Source organism: Sus scrofa, chromosome 5 (assembly GCF_000003025.6).
Source record: "Sus scrofa isolate TJ Tabasco breed Duroc chromosome 5, Sscrofa11.1, whole genome shotgun sequence".
NCBI lineage: Eukaryota > Metazoa > Chordata > Mammalia > Artiodactyla > Suidae > Sus > Sus scrofa.
In genome coordinates, this window is record NC_010447.5 from 52,740,403 (window position 1) to 52,747,879 (window position 7,477).

Below are 7,477 nucleotides of genomic sequence, written 5' to 3' on the forward strand. Positions count from 1 at the left end.
CATGGTAAACAGCTTCCTCTAGTTTGGGGCAGGTATTAATAGTCATTTTATGACATAAATTAGGTATGAGGAGCTGTGATGATACAGCTCCTCTCCATCAGATGGCCAGAACTGTACTGCCACATGGAAAACAAGTTGGGCATCTAGTCAATGGCAGTGGACACCATCTGTTTACTAGTTAAGGAAACAGGAGCAGTGATGCCTCTGCCAAAGACAAATGAGGCCCCTAGCCTGCACACATACTTTTTTGAGTTTTCTTTTTACATGTATGATTTATATGCCAGAGCCTACCTGAAACGTTTAAGAGTGAAAAGCCTTGATTGGAATATCATGCTAATATCCGCTGACATCAAAAATAGCACATGAAAAGGAAAAAAAAAAGTTAAAATCCAGGCATATATCAAGGTTAGACAGAAAGGAACAGTAAGGAGAATTTCAGAATATTTCGATCTTCCCTATACTCTACCCCCAACAATTAACTCCGTTCTTTAGGGAAAAACAACAACAATAAATCATCATACAAACTAAACTTGTAAGAGATGGCATGCAGATAGTAAAGCAACACTGTGCCAGAAAAAAAATATAAGAATGGCATTTGTTAATGGCAGCAAAACAAAAACACTAGGTTTGTATGTTAATGACATTCTCAAGGTTTTCATTAATACTATAGAGGCAATGTCCTGGTTTCTCCCAATTCTCAACAAACATCACAAACAGAAAGTTATTGTTCCACCAAAAGGAAAGAAGGTAGATTCCACCCCTTGCCAGCATTACCATCCAGAACCTGGAGGCAGAGAAGTAAAAATAATAAAATACTCTTAGTAGATAAGTGCAGAAAGCTGCAGCACTATACTAACTGAAAGAATTAACATTATGCAGAACATATTAAATGGAATCAGACCCAACACATACAGTGGACACTGAATAATCACATAAAAATAAAAACTGCCCATTTTCTGTGAATGAGTTCCCATGCATTCAAATTCAAGAAAGTAACAGACAAAGGACCTGGGAAATATGATACACCCAGAAAAATGGAATAAGGAAAATGGAAAGAAAAATTCAAATTTGACTTGTTAAATCTCTCCACTTAGCCAAATCTAGGGGATGTGTTTTCATTAGCGCTTGGTAAAAAGGATCTAGGAATGAACTCCATTGCATTTCTTTTGCACTTTGAGAAACACAGTTATGATTTAGGAGATGGTACTGTTAAATTCAAAAACCTTACCCCCCACGGTATGGGTCATTCATTCTCCACTACCCACCTGAGCTCCATGCATGAATACCCAATGGCCATCTAAAATATAGTTTATCCAAAACACAATTCTTAACTTCCAACTGCCTCCCTGCCTTTCTACCATCCGTCCCCACACACCCAACCAACTTCTGCTCAGCCCTCCCCAATCTTGGGAAAAAACATAACCACCTAGCTAGTTGCTCAAGCATTCAAAGAGGGTATTACTCTCTGTTCCTTCCTCTGCCTACCTTGCTCTACTTCCAGTCTATTAGCAAATTCACTTGTTGCTTTCTCTAAAATGTAACATAAATCCATCTGCTTTTCACCATCCCTCTCACAACAACCAACCCAACCCATCATCATTCCTCGCTGGAACAACTGCAATAACTTTGTAATTGATGTTGCCCCCACCCACCACTCATTTTCTACACAACAGCCAAAGTGATGGTTTCCAAATATAAATTCAATGATGTCACTCCCTGCTTAAAGCCATCCAAAGGCTTCCCGTTGCCTTGCAGAACCCAAAGTTAGCCAACAATCTTTCCAAGCCACTTTCTGTGAACTCTCATCCTTGTCCTAGTCTTGTACTTCACCAGGGCAACACTGTCCAGTAGAAAGTTCTTCTATGATGGTAACACACTCTGCACTTCAAATATGGTACCTACTAGCCACATATGGCTATTGAGCACTCAAAACATGGCTAGTACCATTAGAAACTGAAGTTTTTATTTTATTTTAATTAAAATGTTTAATAATTAATATTTAATCATTATAATTATATCATATATTGTATGTTTATATAATATTAAATAATAATTATATAATAACTATTATATTTAATAGATAATTGGAATATTTAATTTTTTTAGCTTTTTAGACACAAAGCATTCCCCACAAGAAAATGGAAATAAAAGGGAATGACTGCACAATGGAATACACTTGCTGATCTGAAGATGTTACTGACAATCTCATAAATATTCATTATGTAAATGCATGTGTGTAACAAGTAAAATAAATACTTTTGCTTCCAAAATAAATAATTTTTTTTTTGTCTTTTTAGGGTCGCACCTGCAACATATGGAAGTTCCCAGGCGAGGGGTCAAATTGGAGCTACTGCTGCCAGCCACAGCCACAGCCACAGCAACGCAGGATCCGAGCTGCTGTTTCTGCAACCTACACTACAACTCATAGCAATGCCAGATCCTTAACCCACTGAGCAAAGCCAGGGATCGAACCCACATCCTCATGGATACTAGTGGGTTCATTTATGCTGCACCACAAAGGGAACTCCAATAAATGAATCTTAATAACCTCATATTCTGGTAGAGAATATGTCTCTCATCCTTCCAACCATCTTTCTGTTCTTTATCATGTCAAATCAGGGCCTTGGAATCTACAGATCCCCACACAGCTGGCTCCTTTTGCTCCAGCAGTTCTCACCTCAAATATTACCTGTTTAGGAAACTTTTTCTTAACAAACTTATAAAACGTCCTGGGATCCATGTGTACACAGGCCTATTTCATTCCCTCTCACACTGCCCTGTTACATTATATTTGTAGCATTTATTGCTACACAAAGTCTTATTCATTTATTTGTTTTCTTCTTCATTGTTGTTGTTGAAGACCATCTCCATATATTTTTATAGATAATTGCTCAAATGGGCAGATGCCTCAAAATCTGCTTTGAAGATTCCATTGCCTGGATTGGACCAATAGGCAAAATCAGGCAAATAGCTGCTTTTAAAAATTTGCTAGAAAAATCACTCATTTATAAGAGAAGTAGGTAATGGTCCAAGTTTTGAAAACTTTGAAACTTTGCATTGCTTCTCAAATGAAATGTCCATAACCTACAGCAGTTTTCTGGCAGGCACAGGTAAAAAGCCATTTAAATGTATGCATTTGGTTATCAAGTATGCTGGGAAATCTAGAATTAGGAGATGTATGAATATAAATTACTGCCTAAAAAGTCATAGCTCACATCATAATCTATGACATAGTCCCGATTCCAGTTAACTCAGGTTTGAATTTTTTTGTCCTTTTTTCGCCGCCCTGTGGCACATGGAGTTCACTAGCCAGGGATCAGATCCCAGGCACAGTTACAACCTACACTACAGCTGCAGCAATACAGGGTCCTTAACCCACTGTGCCTGGCCCAGGATTGAACCCTTGTCTCAGAGCTCCGAGACACCATCAATCCTGTTGCGTGACAGCAGGAACTCCTGAATGTAAGTTTTTTTTTTTTTTAATAAAGATTTCAGAAAGATAGACCTTATTAACACTTATTATTCCACATCTAGTGGAAAAATGTAGAAAACTTGCATTTGGGGATAGATGGGCCCTCTCCCCCTCTGTGGAATGCAGCCCCTCTTTTTAATTCTAAAAGTTAGGTAACAGATTTGAATATACAATTGGAAACTTGTATAACTATCTAAAGAGAAAAAGCAAGATGCGAGAACAGGTTGCTACCCCCAAAACTGTTATTCACAAAGAGCTAAACCGTCCACAGCACCAGCCACCAGGACAATTCCCTTTGGCTTCCATGTCTTATCCTCTGCACCGTGATGTCCGATCCTGGCCTTCCCCACATCATGTTTTCAGTGTTAAAGGCTGGCTCTCCCTTTGTGAAACAAATTGTTACCTTTTTCCCTTGGTGGCACCTAGAAAATAACATTTTGTTGTCATCTTGGATTAAAGGGACAAAGCTTTTTGCAGACAAAGCATTCAGGGCTAGTACCTGGGAGATCAAAATCTCAGGCACAACTCTAACCTTCAGCACTTTAGCTGGGAATTTTTGAGATATCTCGCATTTGACTTGCTATTACAATGTGGATTCAACTTTATTCTGTATGAAGGTTGTTAAAAAATAGGGTGAATCCCAAGATCTTAGTAGCCTGGTGACTATGAGAGTCAGAGTTCTTAGGATGTCTTTCATATCGCTTCCCCATAAATTCCCTCATTTGACCTGCAACACAAATGCATGACTTTAATCTATATTTATTTATTTATTATTACTATTTTTTAATGGCTGAATCCATGGCATATGGAAGTTCCAGGGCCAGGGATGGAATCCCAGCTGTAGCTGCGACCTGTGCCATAGCTGTGGGAATGCCAGATCCTTTAACCCATTGTGCCAGGCCAGGGATCAAACCTGAAGCTCCCCAGCAACCTGAGCCACTACAGTCTGATTTTTAACCCACCATGCCACAGTGGGAACTCCCTCAATTTAGTTTTAAAATTGGAGATGAGGGAGTTCCCGTCGTGGCGCAGTGGTTAACGAATCCGACTAGGAACCATGAGGTTGCGGGTTCGGTCCCTGCCCTTGCTCAGTGGGTTAACGATCTGGCGTTGCCGTGAGCTGTGGTGTAGGTTGCAGACGCGGCTCGGATCCCCCATTGCTGTGGCTCTGGCGTAGGCCAGTGGCTATAGCTCCGATTCGACCCCTAGCCTGGGAACCTCCATATGCCGCGGGAGCGGCCCAAGAAATAGCAACAACAACAACAATAACAACAACAACAACAACAACAACAAAAGAGACAAAAAAAAAAAATTGGAGATGAGACACATGAAGTTCAATTTATAAAAGAGGTGTGATCAAGATCAGGCACAGAATCCAAATCTTTCCCACCACTCGTTGGTGTGTGTTCCATCACATCCCCACTCTCTCTTCTGGACCTGCAAGTGCTGTAACTCTCAGAAAAGTGAGTTATTACGTAAAAGTACAAATATATAGTCTGTTAAAATCTAACAAATAATGATATATTGTGTGTGTGTGAAATCAGCATGCTTATCACATAATAGTCTCATATACAACATATGCCTCGAAAGGTAGTGTTCTATACAAAAGTGAAGACCTATGCTTTCCTTTATAAAATTCTTTGCACTCTACCGGGTCTCAAATCTGGTAAATTACAAGGCTACTAAGGAAAAAAGAGGGTACAGAATACCTGAGTTAAACAAAAGAGCCCAAATGCATTTATTTTACATCTGTTTTTATACAAATAGCAAAATACTAAGAATAGTATGAGTACTAAGAGTTTTAAGATTGCTTATATTATTATGTTAAAGAGTTTAATTAAAATAAATTATTCCACTTCTCTGCTTTAGCATCTTCAGCATAGCAAATTTAACTGAGTCTTTCTGGGGTGACTCAAAATCTTGTATCTCAGACCCTTCATTGTGAATAGTAATATTCTGTTGTATCTGCAGAAGCAAATATTAGTGGAAGGAAGGGACCAAATGTGAACTGATTTCTGTTCACAGAAAAAATCTTAAATTATTTTAAAATAATCTTAATCTCAAAATTAAAGCAGTATGTTGGAAAAAGCCTGAGAGTAATAAAGATTAACTGCTGTTTCTTATCTTTTTTTTTTTTTTTTTTTTTGTCTTTTTGCCATTTCCAGGGCCACTCTCTCTCAGCATATGGAGGTTCCCAGGCTAGGGGTCAAATTGGAGCTGCAGCTGCCAGTCTACACCAGAGCCACAGCAACTCGGGATCCAAACTGCGTCTGCGACCTACACCACAGCTCACAGCAACGCCAGATCCTTAACCCACTGAGCAAGGTAAGGGATCAAATCCACAACCTCATGGTTCCTAGTCGGATTCGTTAACCACTGAGCCACGATGGGAACTCCTGTTGTTTCTTACTTTTTAAGATGATTCTCTTTAAATGAAAAGAAAAATTCTCTTCTACTGTACTCTGAATAGAGTCATACAATAACAGTAAAAAAAAAAAAAAAAAAAAAAAATCAAAGAAATTAAGTATTTTTTGTTGGGCCAAAGGGTAGGCCAAGCGTATGTAATAAGGGAAGAGTTGGCAGCAATTTTCAGTAACATCATCTTTATGAATGAATTACAGCCGATACTTCTATAGTCTACAAAAATGAGTCTCTCTATTAAAGGAACACCTCAAATACTATTTTATGAAGAGGAACATATTATACTAAAAAAAATTTGTTTCGGCCCTGCCTGTGGCATGTGGAAGTTCTCAGCCCAGGGATCAAACCTGAGTCACAGAAGTGACCACACCAGATACTTAACCTCTAGGCCACCAAGGAATTCCCAAATTTTACTAAAAGTTAAAAGGACTATTTAATACTATGAAACAAATCTTTGAGGAGAGAGATAGAAGAAAGAAAATATAGAGCTTGCCAGATAAATTATTGATAAGTTGTCCAAGACTGAGCTCTTTCTGACTTTATGAGCAAATACCTCAGTTCTATAGCTGCTGCTGGTGGGCAAACCATTCTCAAACATTAGAACTTAAGGATCATTTCTGTATTCAATTAGAGCAGATTTATAGAGAAAAGTTTGAGGGTTACCTGATAGGAAAATGTAGGTATAAGCTATTTCTTTTTTATATTCCAACACTACTGAATTTTTTTGTTTTTTTTCTTTTTAGGGACACACCCACGGCACATGGAGGTTCCCAGGCTAGGTGTCGAATTGAAGCTACAGCCGCCAGCCTACACAGCCACAGCAATGCAGAATCTGAGCCGGGTCTTTGACCTACACCACAGTTCACGGCAACGCCGGACCCTTAACCAATGAGTGAGGCCAGGGATCAAACCTTCGTCCTCATGGGTGGTAGTCAGATTCATTAACCATTGAGCCATGATGGGAACTCCCAACACCACTGAATTTTAAAATCAGTTTTTACTTTACCCTCAGAAGTTATAATAGCACTCAAACTCTTATTTTCTGTGCATGTTATAGTAGTATGCCAGCACAAAATATATATGTAGCCCAGAAACCTCTTTGGTCTCTAAATTTAATCTTCTTTTATATGAAATCTAAAATTTAATAAAGCATTTCGAGCTTCCTCATCATTTTGAAGGAAATCATAATCAGCCAAATGTCTAGAACTAGCAACTGATGGAAGGAGAGGTTTAAGAAAAAAAATTTGCCAATTAAAAATCTTCCCTGAATAATCCATTGCCCACTGCTGTTTTCCTTTAAAACCATCTAAGGAGAAAGCATATTTATTTATTTTTATTTTTTGGCACATTTATGCACACCTGTACAGCAGGTTGAATAACTTATGACTATTTTATTTTATTTTATTTTATTTATTTTGTCTTTTTTCCTTCTCTAGGGCCACTCCTGTGGCATATGGAGGTTCCCAGGCTAGGGGTTTAATCAGAGCTGTAGCCGCTGGCCTACACCAGAGCCATAGCAACCTGGAACCTGAGCCGCGTCTGCAACCTACACCACAGCTCACGGCAACTCCGGATCCTTAACCC